We start from the raw sequence: 22,011 nt of genomic DNA, 5'->3' as shown, positions 1-22,011 counted from the left end.
CCAAGCAGTTCGAAAGCACCTCAAAGTGCAAGTAGATAAATAGGTACCGCTCCGGTGGGAAGGTAAACGGCGTTTACATGCGCTGCTCTGGTTCGCCAGAAGCGGCTTAGTCATACTGGCCACATGACCCAGAAGATGTACACCGGCTCCCTCGGCCAATAAAGCGAGATAAGCGCCGCAACCCTAGAATCGGCCACGACTGGACCTAGTGGTCAGAGGTGCCTTTACCTTTACCTCACAATGAGAATCCACCTCCTCCAGCTGTAGTCAGTTAAGGAAACACAAGTTACTGAGCTGCCTGCTATGAATCTGAGCGTGGCCCTCAGAAAAATCCATGCGCTTGAGATGCAGAATGCTGCCTGCCTGCTTGTCCTTATATTACCTTATATAAAAAAGGGGAATAGAAATCACGGATGGGAGAGAAATCTGGTTTTGTTTGCATTGTAATGAGAAACTGCATAATTCACACTTCTTCAACCAGTAAATGGCCAAAACACAGTGGTCCTTCAGACCTCGAATTTTGCAATAGAGTTTGCCAATGCAACAATGTTTACACAAATTAGGTTGCAGTTTGCATTAAAATGCACATATTAGTGAAAGGTACCGAAATATGTTAGGGGAAAGTGCTTGCAGATATATTTGTCGAAACTGCATATAAAAAATGTGGTCATTAAGAAAAAGGCACACTAAAATGCTGACATATTTTTGTTAGGAGTCCACACCCCCCTTTTTTTAATGCATATTGCTGTGGAAATGTGAAAAACGGAACTTACAATTGCAAAAAAAAGGAGACGCTGAGAAGGATCAAAATGGACAGATTCATCCTTCCGTTCTAGAGACCTACTTTTAAAAATGAAATGTGGGTGAAACTTCTCAAAAGGGAAAAGAAGGGCCTGGGATGTTTGCTGAAGGGGCCCAGCTGAAGCAGCAGCAGCAGCAGCAGCAGCACACTCACTCACTCACTGTGACTATAGCCCTGACATTAACTGGCTTGACTTTTCCTAGTTCATCTAAAGGCTGCCTGAAAAGCGAGAGCCTCTATTTACAGGAGCAGGCAAAAGGAGCTCAAATGGAAGGATTTAACTCTGAGCTGCTGTTGGATCCGTTGCAAGAAAGCACCAGCAAACAGCAGAGAGGTCTCAGCCCTTTCATAATCCTCACAGCTGCTGCGAAACCTCCTCACAATGGAGCGATGTGCTGCACGGGGAAGACCAGCTCTTCTTATTAAAGGAATTTGTCAGTGGAGTGACAGGAAGTGTAGACGATGTCAAAAATCAGCTGTTAGTCACTTGTACCAAAAAAAATCAGAATAATTAGCCAGGATGGGAAGTAGATGCTGTGGCGCTCTCATTTCTAAAGAGCTGCCGTTGCTCCCAGGCAAGCAGAAACAGAGAGAGGGAGAGAGGGAGAGAAGCTTTTATGTTACATGGGTAACTTGGACCCAAATGAGCCTTGAGCCGCACTAGCTAGCACAGAAGAAGCATTCCTGCCACAGCTCCAGCCACTGCTCCAGCAATTCAGTCCCCACCTCCCACCCACTCACTCACGTGCACCATTTTGAGGGAAGACGACGCCTCCATGGGAGGCGAGAGTCATTGGTGAGTTCAAAGGTCAACTCTTGGAGATATTCAAAATAAAATGGCAAAATTAAAAACAACAACAATGAATGTTAAGAGCAAAGTGTACAGCTTGTGTTGATTTGGGAGGGGTGTTTCTTGAGGATTGGAATAATCACGTGGTCTCAAACATAGGGGAAGGGTAGGGAGGAGTGACCCCCTGACCCTCTTAACGGTACTCTTGTACCCAACCTTGTTCCCTGTGGGTGCTTAATTTCCACAACAGCTGGATGCAAGCATGTTGTGGCACCCACAACTCAAGTGCAAAGACTCCTGTGAGTCCCTCTTTTGCCATTTCTGTCCCCCTCCACCTTTGCTCATGATATTTTGCTAGTTCTCCAATGACACCATTGTATGAAAACCTGATTCCATTGGTCAGTGCACCCCAGGCATGGGGGACCTGTGGCCTTGGGATGTTGCTGGACTACAATTCCCATAATCCTTGACCTTTGGCCATGATGGCTGGGGCTGGCAGGAGTGCAACAAAATCTAAAGGACCTCATGTGCTAAAATCTAAAGGACCTCATGTAGTAGAGCATCAAGTTCAGTTCATTCCTGCCTCTTGTACCGGGAATAAGGAATTGTGATCGGAAACTTTGGATTTTTCCTGCACTGTACATTGTCTCTCCTAGTAAATCCACCTTACCCAAATCCTGTGATTTGGGCTTTGCTTTGAATAAGGTATGAATGAAATTAGTTTTACCACCCTGGCCTCAATGACTCAAGGGGTTAAGTCAAAAGTACCAGGTTTGTAGTGGCACACAGTTTTGCAGAGAGAGTGCATTTCATATCGCAAGTCAAACACCTGTGTGGTTTTATTTTGTCTTTAATTTTTATTAAGTTTTCTATTTTACGATTTAAAATATTCATTAAACAACCTTAAAATGTCAACGACTTCCCTTCTTCTCTTTCCATGGTTCAATTTGCATATCATAAATCCCTGCACATTTTACATAAACTAAACCATTGAGTATTCCATTAATACATCCATCAAAACTTGTTTACACTGTTAAATTTATCTTAATGCTGCCAATGTTTTCAAGTGTACAGCTTCTCCCCATATATTCAATAAACATTTTCCAATCGTCTTTAAACGTTTGCTCTTCTTGTTCTCTTATTCTATATGTTAGGTATGCGAGCTGCACATATTCCATCGGTTTCAGTTGCCATTCTTCTTTAGTTGGGACCTCGCTCGTTTTCTATTTAATACCTGTGTGATTTTATAATCCATATATTGCTAATGTGGAATTCGAAACACAGGTGGCTGCCGAGATAATTCACTAAACCACAGGGTGCTAAAGGTTGGTGATTAGAGATGGGGCTATGCATTGTGGGTGATGATGGAGGCATAGGGAGTTAGAGCTGACACACTGCAAGTCATCCTGTTGTGGACACAGGCTACTGATGTCATTGGGACAACCATCCAATCTGGCAACATGCTGGCTGCAATATCCTACACCTCTGCCTACTAGCATCTAAAGGTAATTACAGGAAGGCCCCTCCAACCTCTATAGTCATGCTGCAGTAGCCAGCAATTTCACCTAGCAAACTGCCTCACTGGCTACAGCCTCGCCAGCTCACATGACCCAAAGGGGCCGCTTTGTCATCTGCAGCTGAAAATAAATAAATAGTGTTATGTTCAAGTGTCTAGTTGAAAGCCATTAGCTCATGTGATGAAAACCACTTGGAGTGAAGCTGTTAGATAATAGAGTTAACCCTGACAGATGGCCTACTCTTGCACTCCTGTGGGTATAATTTTAGGAGCAAGGAGGGCAATTATATCCCCAGTGGTCCACCAATGGGAGACATGGCATTTTGCCTCACTCCAGAGAGCCTCCTTTTGATTCAACGCAGATGCTGATGCTGTGTCACTCTTGACATGCAATGTGCCACTTCAAATAAATGTCCTTCTCAAGAGCTTCTTGGATTCATGGAATACTGTGGAAAACATCAAATTAAGCTCTTTTCTAACATTAGCATTGTAATTCTTAGCCACCTACCCTTCATGATTTCAGATCACGGGGATCATGGAGAGATGTAAGCAGGAAGGGGCTGTGGGTGCCATGCAGGTACTGAAATTTGTGGGTGCCTGGCTGGAATTTTGTGGGTGCTCGGGCACCCAGGGCCCCAGGGAGTTGGCACCTATGTTACTCGTGTAATAAGAGCATAAAGGGCAAGAAACCTGGAGGCAGACACATTTTGGGGGCAAAGTCCTCTGCAGTGCTCCAAGAAGCAGCATGAAGCTCCCATGACAGTCTTGCTCCACCATCCCTCTCTGCTGCTAGACCGGCCATCTAGTCAGGCAGCACAACTCTCTTTTGGAAACTATAACTCTGCAGAGCATGCAAGAATCTGCTGTAAGATTGAGAATTTAATTAATACATAGCCTTTGGAAACTGGTCCTTGGTCTCTGTGCACCCATGCACTGATTCCAAGTTGCATTCATGGAACTGGTGGCGCTGTGGTCTAAACCACTGAGCCTTTGGGGTTTGTTGGTTGGAAGGTTGGCGGTTTGAATCCCCATGACGATGTGAGCTCCCATTGCTCTGACGCAGTTCCTGCCAACCTAGCAGTTCAGAAGCATATCAGTGCAAGTAGATAAATAGGTACCGCTGTGGCGGGAAGGTAAACAGTGTTTCCGTGCACTCCGGTTTCCGTCACGGTGTTCCATTGTGCCAGAAGCAGTTTAGTCATGCTGGTCACATAACCTGGAAAGCTGTCTGTGGATGAACACCGGCTCCCTCGGCCTGAAGTGAGATGAGCACCGCAACCCCTTTGACTGGACTTAAGCATTCAGGGGTCCTTCACCTTTTTACCTACCTCTCCCCCTGTATTGCCCACCCCTCAATAAACCTGTGATCGCCAGAATCAAGGCAGCAGCAAGAGTTACTGCATATTTGCAAGGGATCCTTGGCACAAGTCTTAGAAATGACTACAGTGGTACCTCGGGTTACATACACTTCAGGTTACAGACTCTGCTAACCCAGAAATATTACCTCGGGTTAAGAACTTTGCTTCAGGATGAGAACAGAAATCGTGCAGCGGCAGCACAGCAGCAGCAGGAGGCCCCATTAGCTAAAGTGGTGCTTCAAGTTAAGAACAGTTTCAGGTTAAGAACGGACCTCCAGAACGAATTAAGTTCTTAACCCAAGGTATATACCGTATTTTTCTCTCTATAACATGCACCAGACCATAACACGCACATAGTTTTTAGAGGAGGAAAACAAGAAAAAAAATATTCTAAATGAAATAGTGGATATATGATTTTTGTGGTTCATGCTGTGGCCACAGACATGTGATCTGACAGTGAGTTTGGAGTAGCCCAATGCAAAAATCCTGAGGATCCATGTGGATCCATGCTTTGTAATCACGGAGGAGGAAAGGAAGGGGAACCATGGATCCTCTGCTCACGACTGCAGCAGATCCCCCCCGCCACCCGCAGGCATTCGCTCCATAACACGCACAGACATTTCCCCTTACTTTCTGGGAGGGAAAAAGTGAGTGTTATGGTGCAAAAAATACGTTATATATATCAGCTCATAAGTCGGGGTGATTAGTGCGATTTGACACTTAACTCTTCATTCCTTGTTGATAGAATTAAAGTTTAGCTTCTGCTGGCAGTCTGGAAAGGGTAACAAGCATCACACTGGAGGACTCTAATGCGCCGTAGAAGCCTGAAGCTTCAACTTCTGTGTCCATTCAATGCCTACATCTGAGCTCCATAGCTCTCTAAGTTACAGCCCTTCTGCTACCAGGCTTACAAGAACACCATGTTTGGCAATAATGAAAAGAGATTTACTTTTATTGAAAAAAGTATTAATGGTATTTAGAGATCCCACTGGAGCAGTCATGCACAGTTTCTGGCAGAGTTCCCTCATCATCTAGTTAATCGCTTTAGTTTCATAAATTGTTGACCTGGAGATATCTTCAAGGGGAGGTAGATGGAATTAATTTCCCTTCTAATCTTTGATTAAACAGGCCAATAATTTACTTGGGTTGCCTCGTGATTTATAAGGGTTGTATCAGGGAAGCAGAAAGGGATAAAGATAGGTAATGAAACTGTTTTAGTGAAATTGTTTATATATATATATATATATATATATATATATATATATATACATACAGATTATGATTGCTCACCACCAAAATCATATTTGCAGTGCTGAGAATTTTGCAGCGTCGTGAGCCAATGATAGATAAATAGGCACATGCTTCTTAATCAGACATTAAGCCTAATGGTACACAATTTAGTTCGTCTGTGATGATGAAAGGTATAGTTTATCCCATTAACTAGGTTTTCGGAAATGCCCAGAGATAAATGTTAATCCAGTTATTGGAATGTCATGACTTTTCCTCAAGACTGTCACTCTCTCTGTGTGCATATACATGCACATACTGCATGTATCTGTGCTTTTAAAGCAGTTTTTTTTCTATAGAGCAGTCCAAAGAAACTAGTGAATCTAATAAATTCTGCTCCACTTTGAATGAAATAGTATAAACACAGGTCCTAACAGCCTCAACTTAGAAATAAACAATGCAATATACTGGTTCTAGGAAAGAAACTGGTAGCTACAGAGGGTGTTTCTTCTTTACTCATGTGAAATATTTAGAGTCTAAGCTTTTACACCTCTGAATTCAATGGGACTTACTTTTTAAAAAATGTATATAGAACCCAAGACTTTACTGCTTAAATTCACTTACCGCCACATACGCTCAGGTCTACAAGGTGACTGAAGGTGATGTCTGAATCAAATGGCTACGTTAGCATTGTTAAAAGCTTAAGGTAGCCATTATGTCCCCAAAGAAAAAAATCCCAAGTCCAAATTAGGGCAACACTTTTATTAGGCCAACTAAAATAACACACAATAGCATGCAAGCTTTTGAGTTTGGTCAAGCATAAGTAATCCAGATTTTAGAATTTTCATTCTTGTATTTCTGAGAGTTGTAAAAACAACACAATTGACTTAATTGACAATTTCCAGCAGCATTGGGCTTCTTGCAACAGAGAAAAACAGAACACTGATTGAGAGTGTGCCAGGGAAGGGAGCTATACTTTGGTGACCGTAGTAGCTGTCAGAACAGAGAGCTGCCACAGTCATCTGGAGGCTTCTGGCTTTGAGAAGACTCATTCACAAGATCTGTTTCCCCTGTTTCCTTTTGCATATGCTGAATTTCATTTCCTCATCCAACTTTCAATTTCTTTTCTTTCTTTACATAACTACTAGTTAAGAGAATTTGGACGAAAGCTTCAATGCGGCTTTGAAAAATCTCAATGTTTGTTTTAATTCTGGAGATAATTTGAGCAGTATTTGCAATATAGCATCAATTATTTAAGAAAGGGGCTTTGAAGATGTTTTGATCTTCAGTGCGTTGCACTTCAGCAGGGGGAAAATTACAGATTTATTAAAAGTTTAAAAGAAAATGACCAAACAAAAAACCCAAACCCAAACAGAGGAGTTGCTTCCACTGTGGTATTTAAAACTCTGCTCTGGGCAGAACTAGCAACAGTACAGTAAAAAAGAAGAAGAACACATTTTGTTCCTGTGAAGAAACTCACACAGAGAACACCTTTAGTTCTTGTGAAGGTGTTAAATGTTGTGTTTGCATGCACACACACTTGAAAACAAATGTGCTTCGCTAACCCTAACTAAATTTCACCAAACATTTTCATGCTGAAATGCTTGCAATCAAACCTTTGTGAGTAACTGCAGGTCTCCCACTCTGACAGGGGGAAAAAATGTTGCCAGTCTCAAAGCAACACACACTCTCTCTCTTATGTATTCTTGCAGTTGGTGTTCCTTAAATTGCCAGTGCCGTTAGTTATGAAGTCTCCTTTGCACATTGCACCAAGCTGAGCTTGGGAGGGATGCTTCCAGTAACTAAACGGCTCCTTGTCATCAATTAACCGCATGCATTCTGTCAGTAAATGGTCTTGTAGCACCATCATTTACTTTAGAATACTTCCCCCAGAGTCCCTCAGGGATGCATTCTGGTTTTGCCAGACAGGCAGCAAATGCACATAATTATTGATCACTGCTGTGCTGATTGCTTAACTGAGAAATCTAAGAAAAGCTACGTCAGTTTGAAGTGAGAAGTCTGACTGGAATTATTGAGAGGAATCAGTATCGGCTAAGGGTGGTGTTGTCTGACCCCAGGTCTTTGCTATGGGTATCTCATGAGCTAGTAAGATATGAATATGGTCACCTGCTGAGCATCTGTTTCTAGGAGTGATGGGAGATCCAGTCTTTGTGTGAAAGACACCCAGAATCTGCAGTCATAATGACTTACAAGGCTTCTAGTAACCCTGACCACTAGAGGTGATGATCATTTCCCCAATCCATGCACTTTTTCTTATTTAAGACAGAACTGAAATTATCTGCTGGGAAGGCTTTTGGTTGACCTGGTATAGGACTGGGATACTCAATGCTGGCTACCTACTTTCTTGTGAATGAAAGCTAGTTTTTTTTAAGAATGGAGGATGAGGGGCTCTTAACCTGACCTGGAAGTGGACTTTTAATAACAGTGCTATGATGTGCCTTGGAAAATGGTGGTGTTGGGAAAGATATGCTTGATTTAAGGTAGAAGTAACATAGATAGATGAGGGACGCAGGTGGCGCTGTGGGTTAAAGCCTCAGCGCCTAGGACTTGCCGATCGAAAGGTCGGCAGTTCGAATCCCTGCGGCGGGGTGCGCTCCCGCTGCTCGGTCCCAGCGCCTGCCAACCTAGCAGTTCAAAAGCACCTCCAGGTGCAAGTAGATAAATAGGGACCGCTTACCAGCGGGAAGGTAAACGGCGTTTCCGTGTGCGGCTCTGGCTCGCCAGAGCAGCGATGTCACGCTGGCCACGTGACCCGGAAGTGTCTCCGGACAGCGCTGGCCCCTGGCCTCTTAAGTGAGATGGGCGCACAACCCCAGAGTCTGTCAAGACTGGCCCGTACGGGCAGGGGTACCTTTACCTTTACCTTTTAACATAGATAGATAGATAGATAGATAGATAGATAGATAGATGATAGATAGATAGATAGATATAGATAGATAGATATAGATATAGATAGATGATAGATAGATGATAGATAGATAGATGATAGACAGATAGATGATAGATGATAGATAGATGATAGATCTATATCTATCTATCTATCAATCACCTATCTATCATCTATCTATCATCATCTATCATCTATCTACACACACACACACACATTTTATTGCAACATTTTAACAATCTCTGGAGAAAGAAACCCGATAACAGTTTGGGGCCTCAAGAATTCCTTGCAAAATTCCTCAGGGGTATTTGAAGGTCAAATGTAGCATGTGACTTGTTGCTTATAAGGCAATAGAGACTTCACAGAGATGCTGAAATATGGCCGTGATGCTTCAGACCGCTGGCAGCTTGCCATGCCTTTCATGACCCCACCACAAACTTTTCTTGGTGTCCCTTGGAGGCGACCAGATGAAAACTGCTCAGTTTGTACAATAGCATCCATCACACCAGGTATTTGTCATGCTGCAAAAGCTGCCATTTGGAGCAATGGTAGGTGCTACTGTACAGCTTAGTAAACAGGAAAGATATCTGGCAAAGAAGAAGAGGGGGGAAGAGTGAGATATGTCAAGACAATGAAACCACTAAAGTGGGAGCCACCTAAAGCCAACAAACAATAGTCGGCACATATGACAGTATTATTTGTTGGATGCTTAGAGTTCACTCATTTGAGTATTGTGTAATACAGTGGTACCTCGGGTTACAGATGCTTCAGGTTACAGACGCTTCTGGTTACAGACTCTGCTAACCCAGAAATAGTACCTTGGGTTAAGAACTTTGCTTCAGGATGAGAACAGAAATCGTGCGGCAGCAGTGGGAGGCTCCATTAGTTAAAGTGGTACCTCTGGTTAAGAACAGTTTCAGGTTAAGAATGGACCTCCAGAACAAATTAAATTCTTAACCCGAGGTACCACTGTAATGGTGCACCTAGATATACATACCCTCCAACACCTTGAAGGCAAAAACTGGGGTGCTAGCTTCCTGGATGCCATATTTCCATTTTCTCTTGTGAGAGAACGGTGGCCATTTTAGACACTGTGATGTCCCACAATTTTGTGCAGCTATTCCCTCCCCCAAGTGCTTTTGGGGGTCATGGTGCCCCAAAATGTGTGTTTTGGAGCACTGCAGGAGACTGCGGCCCTACAAAAAGTGCTTTGGGGGGGGGAGGAATTGTGGTACGGAATCACATGTCACACAAAATGGCTGCCATTCTCTCATGAGGTAAAACGGGATGTCCTGTTTTTTCCAGGACACCTGTGGGGCCACTTGAATCCCCATTTGAGAGAAATGTTGTGGGTTAAAAAAAAAAAATGCCAGGTTGTGGTGCGCAGGTAATAGTCAGAAGCAGTCTGGCAAATGGAGAGAATCGATTTTCTCCTCAGCCACCATCTTGCTGCAATATCCATTAGGAAAAACTCATTTGCATTGTGGGAATCCGTTTTGTTGACTTTCAAGGGGAAAGGAGATAGCATTTTATGGAAATGGTTGTTCCTTATCGGGATGGCGAGGTCAACAGGGAACAGGGATTCCTCACCACCTTGTTTGCTAGGTCCATCCTAATAAGCCTGAGTGTGCAAACTTCTTAGCATAAATGGCACTAAATGTCTTCAGAAATGAAACGAATGACACGGCGAGGGCCTCAGCTGAAGGCTATTATGGGTTAAATTGTGATTTATGGTGCCCATGCACCATCATTTTCTGCCCAGTGACAGCTTCCACATTTCAGTCATGGCACCTTAATGAAGGGCCCTGATAGTATCTCAGAGTCTGCAGCTCTGTAATAGGCCAATTTATACAGCAAATGACACTGGGAGAGTCAGAAGAATGTTTTGTGTAATATTTGATAATGTAATTGATATTCACTCAGGTTTATGAATGTAAATGTTGGGCCATTTGGTCTTCATCGGGGGTCATTTTTCTTCCAATTATCGGGTACCCATAAAAATGAAGGAGTTGAACTTTATCCATACCACAGCAGAGGTATTCCGAAGCATGTTTTTCTAGGGGAAAAAACATTGCAAATCTTTACAGAGCTATTCTTCATTTTCTTCAAGGTGTCATATTTTCACACTCACTCACTGGAAGGCTGCGAGTACCAAGCAACATAGGCAGCACCTCTGGAAGTTGGGAGGGAAATGGCCTTAAAGGTGCCATGTGTTGTAAAGGGAAATATTGGCTTTGCCATTTTGTGATGAGTTGGCTGGCTGTTTGGGGCAGAAAGAGTGTGGCTGCACTGTTAATGCAACCTTCAGAGGTAGCAGTGGCCATGCAAGGGGCAGTGGTATTTAAAGCTGGGTTTCCCAAGTCTTTTCAGGCTTCCATAGTCAACTGAAGCCAGTGCTGTATAGGCTAAGTAGGCTGAAGCCTAGAGCCTCTAAATCTAGACAGCCTTGCCAGCCAGTCCGTTCCCCAGTGGGAAGTGTCCCCTCTCCCAAAATTGCAAACACAAGACTTCATGCGAGGGCAGGGCAACTTGGGCCTCTAAATCTAGGGAGCCTCACCAGCCGGCCTGCTCCCCAGTGCAGCAGTCTCCCCTCTCCCAAAACTGCAAACCCAAGACTTCATGCAAGGGCAGCGCAACTCAGGCCCAGCAACTATGAGACTCAGGGCTAGCCAGTGGGGCCCAATTTGAAGCAGTGGGGCGCAACTTGATTTTTTTTTTTGGTAGGGCCCCAGTTCACAGCCAAAGTCTGCAAAATCTTAGAGATATAAATAAAATCTATCTAGATTGCCCTGGTGTGTGTGTGGGGGGGGCTTAGGAACAGCAAGTGGGGCCCAATTTGGCTAAATTGCTCCAATTGCCTTAAGGTCAGCCCTGATGAGACTGTGCAGGGGTTGGACTGACGAGCCCTGCACCTTCTAGGTCCCTAGTGTCACTATTCAAGTACAGACTCAAGGACTTGTTATGGAAATAAAGGGAGGGGGCTTACTGGAAATCAGTTTTGTCACCTCTCCACCCCCAACCCTGAGACAATGAGCCCAGCCACCTTTTATTCACAATCACATAAGCACTACACTACAGCATGCCATAAATCTGTACGTTCAACCGCTGAAATATACACCCAATATGTAGCAATGGAGATTTATGTTACTGCTTTATGAATGAACACTGTGTTTTATGAATGGACTATGTATTTTGTGAATTACCTAAGAGCTCTAGAATCTGACAGCTAATCAATTGGGGACTACCAAACAGCGACCCCTATTGCTGAAAGCAGGTAACCAGCATCAGCTCAGCCTTTGCACTGTTGACTGAACACCCCCTGCTGTGCAGATAATGGAGAAAGCTCTTAAATTGTATCCCTTCTGGCATCCTGGCCAATTCTATTATGCTGGTGTAAACCCTGGTGCACCAGAAGCCCAGAATAGCAGCAAATAAAATCCGCTCATACGTCAGCGACTGACAAGACTTGTCAACCAGTTCTTCCAAAGTCTTCCTAAATTATAAAGCTCCAAAATACAGACCAAAAGAGAGCAGGTCTGGGAAGAGCGATACATACAATGGGCACCACCAGTGAAAAGGCCTTGCTCTGTGTGACTCCTGCCCTGTCATTTGATAGGATGCCAACTTGCCCTCCTTCTTGACATGGAATGCTCTCTATTGGAGTCTCCAGGTCCAGTAAAAACACCATAAGAAGGGAGAGCAGAGACCTTGAAGTTCCCAACAGCTGTAAATCAAGCAAGCAAGCACACAGGTCACCTTTGTCACAGTCAGGATGCCCATGTCCTGGCCAGGGCTGCACCCAATCTTGTTTGTTCTCAGTAACCAAAATTATATTATCAACATGTACAGGCAGAAAAGTTGTTTTCCTTTATTTGCAAGGAATCGTACAAAACAAAGTGGCACTAATAAAGAAAAGTTCCATGGTGACAACAGAAAGCAAATTAAAAATGCTTTGGCAGTTCATCAGAACTATCCAGCAATATCAAGTTATAGGAAAACTGGTGCTATTAACAGTAATCCTTCTAGTTGGTTAATTGGTTCGGCAACTTCCATGCACATGACGTGTGATGCTAATTATTTCCCCAAAGAGTTAAATGATAACTAATCAGAGGCAGCTACAGTTGCAAATGGCAACAAAATATATGTGAAAGGAAGAGGAGCAGGTTTGCTCAAGGGTGTTGTAGGTAGAAGTACTGTTTGTAATGAAGTGAGAGCAGTAGTTTACTTGCTCGAATTAACAAATAAGAAAGTTTTGAGAATTTAAATTCTAGATTAAAATTGATTACTTAATTGAGAAGGGGATTGTAACAAAAACACTGGGGCCTAATTTGAAAACTGGAGTGCCTGGGCAATCTCATCCTTTAACAGAGGCTTGACAACCATATGTCAGGAGTGCTCTGATGGTGTTTCCTGCTTGGCAGGGGGTTGGACCTGATGGCCCTTGTGGTCTCTTCCAACTCTATGATTCTATGAATTCCACACTGTGGCTGCAGACCAAAGCACTCGTCAGGAGAGCTATGAAATTCAGGTGAGGGTCAGATGCCTTGTCAATCCCAGCAGGTATATAAGAGGCCTTCGCCCTGGCCATGCCTTCACCATGACTGCTGAGGTCCACAGACGGCCGAATGTGTCTAATACAATGCAAACCGAACATGCTTCTGAATGCACATTGCCAGTGTTGGTCTCTCAAAAGCTAGGAGAACTGCATTGGATGGGTAGATTAAGGACGTCAATCCTTACAAATGTGGCTGGGGAGAGTGTTGGGCAAATGGCGGGCCACCACAGAAAAGTCCCTCCTCAGAGGCTGATTTAGGGGAGCATGACCAGTTCAGTCGCACTGGGCAGGGAGCCTCTGGGGTGCCGCCAGGGGTGCTGCAAGTATGATTTACAATGGAGTGTGAGTGGTGGAGGGGCACCAAATTTTACCATTGCATGGGGCACGGCTGAAATCTGAGACCCCCAAGGTCAATCACTGCCACCCTCCAGGTTTACCCACCACCTGCGAGCAACCGGGGGGGGGGGCTTTTCAATTCAGCACCCCATTTGTCAAACACTCTCCTCAATCAGATTTGTGAGGAGGGATAGGGAGGCAGAAGACCCAAATGGAATCAGGGGCCCTTCAGCAACCCATCTGAACACTGACGTTCCTGCTTGATGTTCAGTTTCTGCCTATTCAAGTAGGCCAAATTCCATCCACAGGTGTCTGATTCCTTCACTCCTTAACTGTCAGTTTGCATTTTTTTGTGCCGAAAGTATTGTTTTGATGTGTAGAGATCTTTCCCATTCTACTTAATTCAAGAGGGTTCTGGAAGCTTCTGTGTGTGAAACAAACAAACAGAAGGTTTATGATGTTTGGATTATTCTTTCCGAGAAGCTGAATACAGCTGGCTTAAACTGGTTCTCTTATCTCTTTCTGTCAAGGTCAAGCTGATTATAAATATAGGCCAGAAGGGGCCTGGGTTTCATTTTCTCTTTCTATCTCTTTTCCTTCTGGTGTGGTGTTCTGTACATAGCATGCTTAGTGTTTAAGTTTAGACTTATTATAAGTTATTGTAAGTTTAAGTTACGTCTGCTGCAACTGGATTTCTTATGGACAGTGCCAATCCTGAATGTATTGGATTTGTGACCATTATGCTCATTTGCCTTCAGTAGCAGTAAAGCTCTGCTGGATGAAATATTAATTGCCTCTGGTCTGTTCATTGGGAATCCTGCAATGTGATTTTACTCTGCTAACTATATATTGGAGTTCTGCTCCGGATCAATGTTGAGTAGAATTCCATGGCATCCTATCACCCCTTATCCCTTAACTCATGGGACAAAGCCACCGTGTGGGTCAGGCTGGCAGCTGAGCCTCATGGTGGAAGGCTTTGAGAAGGATAATGTTGCTTTAGTTCTCGTATTGTTTGAGAAAGCCACTTCCGGGCCTGCCCCAGGAGGTGGGGTTGCGGGCTTCACGCCCACCCCACATGAGCGGGGGCTGGTTCCAGCCCCCGCGAGAGCAGGGGAATCCCCGTCGGGCCTGCCCCCCCCAGCCAGCCAATCAGCTGGTTGGCTGGGGGGGCGTGGCTTGCCCTATTTAGGGCCGGCGCGGAGGGGGCTCGCCCTCTTCTGGAGAGATTGCAGGTGCCCGATGGCCATAAATAGGGCAAGGAAAGCCGTGGATCGGGCGGTGGTGCGTAGAGTGGCAGCCCTGGGGGGAAAGGTCATTCGACACCCGGGCATTCGTTTCAACTGTGAGGCCCTCTACCGGTTTGATGGCGTGCATCTGTCTGATGCAGGAAATGATATTTGGCTGAAGGATATAGCTATGGGGATAAGGGATTGGTTTCAGGCATGAGAGTATTGGCGGCGAGCGTTTGCTCGTGTGGCGGTAGGCATTGGTAAGAAGGGGTTAAGACGATGTGTGTGGGGGGAGGAACGCCATCACCTCCCCCCAGCGAGCGAAGGGTGGTCCGTTAAAGGACCCGGGGGGCGTGGCCCTGTCCGAAGCCTATGGAGGTGTGGGCCAAAGGCACGCCCCAGAGCGGTGACCCGGGGGAGCTCCTAGTCGACGTGCCTCGCGGGAGTCTCCCCCGATATAAGGTTAACCCTTCCCCGTGTCTCCAGCAAATGGGCTGGAGCCGGATAGTCGTTAGGACCAATGCCTATGCCAATGCCTCTCATTCCTGAATTCAATAAAGTTGTGGCCTAATTCGCCCAATTAACCTTACATTATGGTGTCTCGTGTCTTTATTTATCCTGGTGGGGGGCGGGAACTCGCCACGCAAAGTAGGACTGCCTTCAAATTAGAAGGGAGCCAAATTTCTCCCCCATCCCCCAGCTGTTTGGAAATAGCTTCCACTGAAATGCAACATAAGCACTGCAGCTGACAATAAACCAATAAGCAAAGTGCTTATTGGTTCAAGGTCCCTTCTGTGCTTTTGACAATGAATGCTGACATAAGACTATTCAGGCAAATTCTCCCTATGGGTTCCCTAAATGTGACATTCCCCTCTTTTCCATTTCAAATACCTGCAGATCATCCAGTAAGGGTTTTTTTTTCTGATGAGCTGCTCTTTCTTAAATGAAGGCACTAATGTGCATGTCTCGTGGTTTTTATTTACCAGAAGTCACTTTCTATGATTTACAAGTGATGGAAACACAGTGCCTAAAGACGGGAAGCAAATGAATACAAATTTTGCCCCAAAGCATCACTTGTTAAAAGTGTTTTCCTCTACCAGCCCTCCTAAAATGTACAGATGAGGAAGAGAAATGAAGTTTAAAAAGCAAGGTAACTAAACAGAATTCTAAAGCATGAATTAAAGCAAAGGGAAACTTCTTTTGAGTTTAATTTTTTCCCCAAGCTTTTCAAATGCACTCAAGAGACCGGGGGGGGGAAAAGGAGAAGTAACAGGAAAGGAGTGAATTAGGCCACAAAGTAAAGCATACTTTCAGTTTAAGTGCTCTCCCCCCATCTTTGGGGGTTTGGAAATAAATGCGGACTGGGCCTCCGAGCAAGGTTTTAGGAGTGGGGACGGGTACAAATACCAAAAGAAGGAGAAGGAGGAAGAGAGAATCCTGCTGTCCTGGCCAAATGGTTACATACAGTGGTGCCTCGCAAGACGAAAATAATCCATTCTGCGAGTCTCTTCGTCTAGTGGTTTTTTCGTCTTGCGAAGCATCCCTATTAGCGGCTTAGCGGATTAGCGCTATTAGCGGCTTAGCGGCTATTAGCGGTTTAGCGGCTTAGCGGCTAAGCAGCTATTAGCGGCTTAGCGGCTTAGAAAAAGGGGGGTAAAAGGGAAAAAACTCGCAAGCCCATAGGGAAATTCATCTTGCGAAGCGCCTCGAAAAACGGAAAACCCTTTCATCTAGCGGGTTTTTCATCTTGCGAGGCATTTGTCTTGCGGGGCACCACTGTATTCACAACATTAGGGTTTGGGTGCGAAGCTGGTGCCCAATATATTGCTCTGCTTTCCTTTGGACCACACCAGCAAAGAATTTGGATTTGGATTTGATATCCCGCTTTATCACTACCGTGAGGAGTCTCAAAGTGGCTAACATTCTCCTTTCCCTTCCTCCCCCACAACAAACACTCTGTGAGGTGAGTGGGGCTGAGAGACTTCAGAGAAGTGTGACCAGCCCAAGGTCACCCAGCAGCTGCATGTGGAGGAGCGGAGACACAAACCCGGTTCACCAGATTACGAGTCCACTGCTCTTAACCACTACACCACACTGGCTCTCAGCAAGGTGAAGAAAGGTTGTTTTTTTTGAAGGATAATGGCCCGAGCAACCCAAGACCTCCATGCACACAGCCCAGGCTTGCAGCCAGTGGTGGAGGAAGGGGGGACAGTGTGGCGGCCCGACCCTGGTGCCATCTCTGATGGGGGGTGACAAGAAGGCACCCTGCGGGGGGCTCGCACCACTGCCGCTGCAATTGGCCTGCCACAGCCACTTGTGGAGGATCCTCTGCTCGTGATTGCACCCTCTGCCATCATCCGTACGGCACTTGAGTGGCGCCATCAGCAAACCGCCAGGTGGTGCATGTGCAGCAGCGCTTCATACGGCACTGCACATGCGCCCTACATACATTGCACACACATGCACCGTACGTGGCTGCACGCATTCATGCGCTCTACATAGCGGTGACATGCATGTGCCGTATGTATGGTGCATCCACATGTGCCACCGGCGGTTTGCCCCACCCCCTCGCATCAGTTGCTGGTTCTCCTTCCTTCACTCCTGTTTGCTCCCCAGGGAAGTCACTTCCGTGCTGTAAACACAGTGATTTGACTTCACCCCCAGAGACATACTCCATGGTCTCTTGAGATACCAGACAGATACCAACAGCAAGGTTTGAGTTCTTTGTTTTGTTCCAGGCTGAGAAATCATAGACTCAGATATCAGAGTTGAAAAGGACCTCCGTGATCATCTAGGGCAGGAAATCTGGAGCGAGAGCTGTCACTTCCTCACAATTACATTTAAAGGACATTTGTGTCACTTTAACAGCCACGCTTTCCCCCCAAATTATGCTGAGAGCTGCTGTTCCCAGAACCCTTAACAGTCTCTAGTTCTCAGGGTTCTTTGTGAGTTGGAATGCCATGGCTGCTGTTACGGAAATTACGGGGGGTGGGCACATCTTTAAAGTTAAATGTCACAAATATTATGCCTGAATGTATCCTTTCAACTTGACAGCTCAGGGAAGTTACCTAGGTTTAAAAATAATATAAAATCATCTCCTTTGCCAGTTTCCTCCATTCCAAAGCTATTTTCCCCTTGAAAAGGGACTCCAGGAAGTTTCCAGAGGTGACAATTGCTGGGCTCATTGTTACCCAAAGGAAGCCAAATCTCATCACCTGACTCGCCTCAGGCTCCAGACATGCCAAGAAAGTTCTATTGTACTTTTGGGTGGTGGGTACTTAAGACATATTTGTCTATGCTAATCTTATACCTGAATCTTGCCCTGCCATGTCTGCTTATGCTAATCTTGTACCAAGGATTTGTCTGGACATGTTTGCCAAGGTTAACCCCTCCCCTTTTGTGACATGTCAGTGATGTAGCAATGATGCTGTACGAACTGTATTCTGGAATATGGTGGGAAAGTTTTAAAATTCTTTGTCACCCCATCCTCGGGGTTCAAATTTCCTCTTTGAACCTATTGCGCAATAAACTTTGGTCTACAGCTATTTGCTCCGGTTGGTGGCAGGAATCCTTCCTTTATTCCTCAGGGACCCGTGGGCTCCGCCCGACGAGCTGGGTGACTGAGCAGCCTCGCACCTAGATTTTTCCGTAACACTGCTGAAGTAGTATGAGTGCTTTAAATGCATGTTGTAGATGTGGCCAGTATCCCTGAGAGGCGACTGAAAAACAAGTCCCTCATAATCTGAGGCAGTTTGTACCACTGTAAACAGCTCATAGTCAGTGCTGGATTTAGGCAGTTCCCCAGCTGAGCAGGAGCAAAATAATAATAATAATAATAATAATAATAATAATAATAATAATAATAATGGAATTATTGTGAAAATAAGAAATATGAGGGAGACAAAAAAAATTGTCCTCACTTAGGGCACCATATTACTCAATCTGCCCTTGCTCAAATCCCCAGAACGTTCTTCCTAATGCTGCTCAGCCACAGAACAAGTTGCCTCATAAGGGAGTTTGGGGATCAAATGCATAATGCTCCCATTATGAATGGATGGGTGAACCTATTGATTCACTCTCAAACAGCTCTCTGCCTGCTGCTCAGTACAACTAGAATCATAGAATGGTAGAGTTGGAAAGGATCCCACAAATCATGTAGTCTCTAACCCCCTGCAACACAGGAATCTCAACATGAAGTTCCCCATCCAATTTGAAACCAGGCTGGGCCCTGCTTAGCTTTGCAAATGTGCTGGTAGTTTTATCGCTGCACCACTAGGAGATTCTTGCAGCTGCCACTTTAAAGGGAGATTTGCACCAATGGGCAGATGAATAGCTTTGCCCTCCCATTTCTGCATACGGAATCACTGTAAGAAGGATAGGAGCAGGTCAGTCTATCTTTTTTTTGGAGGAGCTGGTCAGTTGGCAACTCTATCTTTTACATCCAACCAGATTTATAAATAAACAAAAGCTGACATAATCACATTCCTTGAAACGTTAGATAAGAACTAGCACAGAGGAAAGTCAGCGTAAAAGGGATCATTGTGAAAAGGCCAAACTAGTAATTAAGATATGCCAATGAAACGGAAAAGGTTTTCTTAAAATAAACAAGTCCTCGGCTGCAATCCTATATTCATTTCCCTGGGGGGAAGTCCTGTCGAACTCAAGATATTTCTTATTCAATATATATAGGATTGCATTGTTAGCCTCCCTGTGAAAAACAGCGAGCGAGGGGACAGTGAGACTTTCTCACTCTGCTTTTCACTCTTCGCTCATTCCAAATTCATTTACAAGTGCAACTCAGGAGAATAAATGAGCTTGGAAATTGTGTTTATATATATATAGACATAAATGGAGCCGTTACTGGTTTGTTGAATTCTTATTGCGCCAGAATCAATTGTGTTAATTTTGAGAAACGGCAGCAACAACCAACATTTCGACAGAATCAAGGATATCCCTGATCACCAATTTTGTTTGACCTGCTCACCGAAAGCTGGGCAGTAAGGAGGAGGTCACATAGACAGATTAAAGCACCCAGGGTTTCTTAAACTAGGGTCTACAGACCCATCATCCTTAGCTAGCAGGATCGGTGGTCAAGGATGATGGGAATTGTAGTCCAAAAACAGCTGGAGACCCAAGTTTGGGAAACACTGTTAGACAGTGCTGAACTAGATGGATCAATGACGGTTTGAGGCATCTTCCTATATACTTTGTTTCCCCCCACTCTCTGAGAAATCATGAAAAATGCCCCCGCCCCCGATATTCAGCCTGAAAACAGGCTTGCAAAAGTGAGGGAGGAGTTGTTGCAGCATCAGTATCCTATTACATCTCCATTTTGTTTCTCCTGCCCACACTCCTTCCAATCAATAGGAAAAGCATTTTTCTTTTCTCAAACACGACAATTGAATTTGCTGGGCCAGCTCATTTTGAATCTCTTTAAGCCTGTTTGTAAACTTCCCCAGTTGTGTAAGGAAAGATGCCCTTTAATAGACTCTTAGGTATCGGCTCCAAGTGCACATGGTGTGTGTGTGTGTGTGTGTGTGTGTCAGGGGGAAAACACAAGCATTTAAAAAGCTGTCACTCAGTAAATTGAGCTTTGAGAAGATGTATGATTTTCTGGTTCCTCATCATTGCTTTTTAGCATCTGTGGAAGATTTAACTCGACATCTATCATCTTGTTATAGACAGACAATGCTGCACTTGACAACTAGTGGTTTCATTGAAATGTGCATGGCATTGCCTTTATCCAAGATGCCTTCATACGTTAATCTTCAAAGCCTCCTTTTGGAGGGATGGGCCCTCAAACAACATTAAAAAGGTAAAGGTACCCCTGCCCGTACGGGCCAGTCTTGACAGATTCTGGGGTTGTGCGCCCATCTCACTTAAGAGGCCAGGGGCCAGCGCTGTCCGGAGACACTTCCGGGTCACGTGGCCAGCGTGACATCGCTGCTCTGGCGAGCCAGAGCCGCACACGGAAACGCCGTTTACCTTCCCACCAGTAAGTGGTCCCTATTTATCTACTTGCACCCGGAGGTGCTTTCGAACCGCTAGGTTGGCAGGCGCTGGGACCGAGCAGCGGGAGCGCACCCCGCCGCAGGGATTCGAACCGCCGACCTTTCGATCGGCAAGCCCTAGGCGCTGAGGCTTTAACCCACAGCGCCACCTGCGTCCCTTCTAATGTTGTCCCAAACAACATTAGAAGGCGCTAAACTCCGGTCTGTTGAGTGTGTGGGGAGCAGTGCTGAGGAACTCCAGCACTTAATTTAAGCCTAATGGGTTCTTCTATAGGTACATAATTGTAACCTGCCCTTCGACCTTAAGGTGAAAAGTGAATGAGTAAGGAATCTAAATGTCACCACCACTACCACCATTTGAATGTCTTCCCTGCTCTTCTTGCTGGATTTGGACTGGGAAGGTGTGGGCAGGGACAACCAGATTGCATTGACCTCTTCTGCAAACTGAAGCATACAGAGGTGTACAGAGCAGGGGTCAGCAAACCTTTTCAGAAGGGGGCCGGTCCACTGTCCCTCAGACCTTGTGGCGGGCCGGACTATATATTTTTTTTTTTGGGGGGGGGGGGAGAGAATGAATTCCTATGCCCCACAAATAACCCAGAGATGCATTTTAAATAAAAGCACACATTCTGCTCATGCAAAAACACCAGGCAGGTCCCACAAATAACGCAGAGATGCATTTTAAATAAAAGGACACATTCTACTCATGTAAAAACACACTGATTCCCGGACCATCTGCGGGCCAGATTTAGAAGGCAATTGGGCCGGATCCAGCCCTCGGGCCTTAGTTTGCCTACCCATGGTACAGAGGCTCCCTTGCACCCTTGGCAAGACACTGTATTGCCCACCCCATCCCCAATTCCTTGTGCCCTTGGGAAGGACCTGTGTCAGCACCTCTGAAGCCAGGAGAGAACATGGACCAGAAACTCAAAATGTTTGCTTTTCATCACCTTTCATGCTCCTGCAATGACTTCCTCCACAGCAATTGGGGGCAGGTCAGCTCTGCTCAGCCTCTCTTCCTTCCTCCTCCTCCTTTGTTGGTTCATTTGCCTCCCTCCATCCCTCCATCCCTGCCACTCTCACCCACTCTCTCCATCTTTCTTTCCCCCAGCCCCACTGGTCACTAAGCTCACACTTCTAATACCACCTTTGGTTGACTGGGGAGGGGCTCCCAAAGCGCTGCTGTGATGGCAGACATCAGTCTTACACTCAGGATTGATGGAAAAACCCAGCCAGGGAGAGTGAGAAGATTTGGTTAGCAGGGAAAGTTGAGTCAAAC

General features: G+C 45.3%; 1 long non-coding RNA gene across 1 annotated transcript; it reads right to left on the bottom strand.

Moving 5' to 3' along the window:
- Nucleotides 1-8,801: 8,801 nt before the first annotated feature.
- On the bottom strand, nt 8,802-10,659 carry LOC307214398. Its single transcript, XR_013838038.1, has 2 exons — nt 10,628-10,659; nt 8,802-9,188 (listed from the first exon to the last, which is right to left on the bottom strand). It is a non-coding gene; the product is annotated as an uncharacterized lncRNA (long non-coding RNA).
- Between the last annotated feature and the right edge of the window lie 11,352 nt (nt 10,660-22,011).

Source organism: Podarcis cretensis (assembly GCF_951804945.1).
Source record: "Podarcis cretensis genome assembly, chromosome: 4".
In the NCBI taxonomy this organism is placed as follows: Eukaryota; Metazoa; Chordata; class Lepidosauria; order Squamata; family Lacertidae; genus Podarcis; species Podarcis cretensis.
The sequence above is the reverse complement of the archived record's forward strand: the minus strand, read 5'-3'. Positions and strand labels throughout refer to the sequence as shown.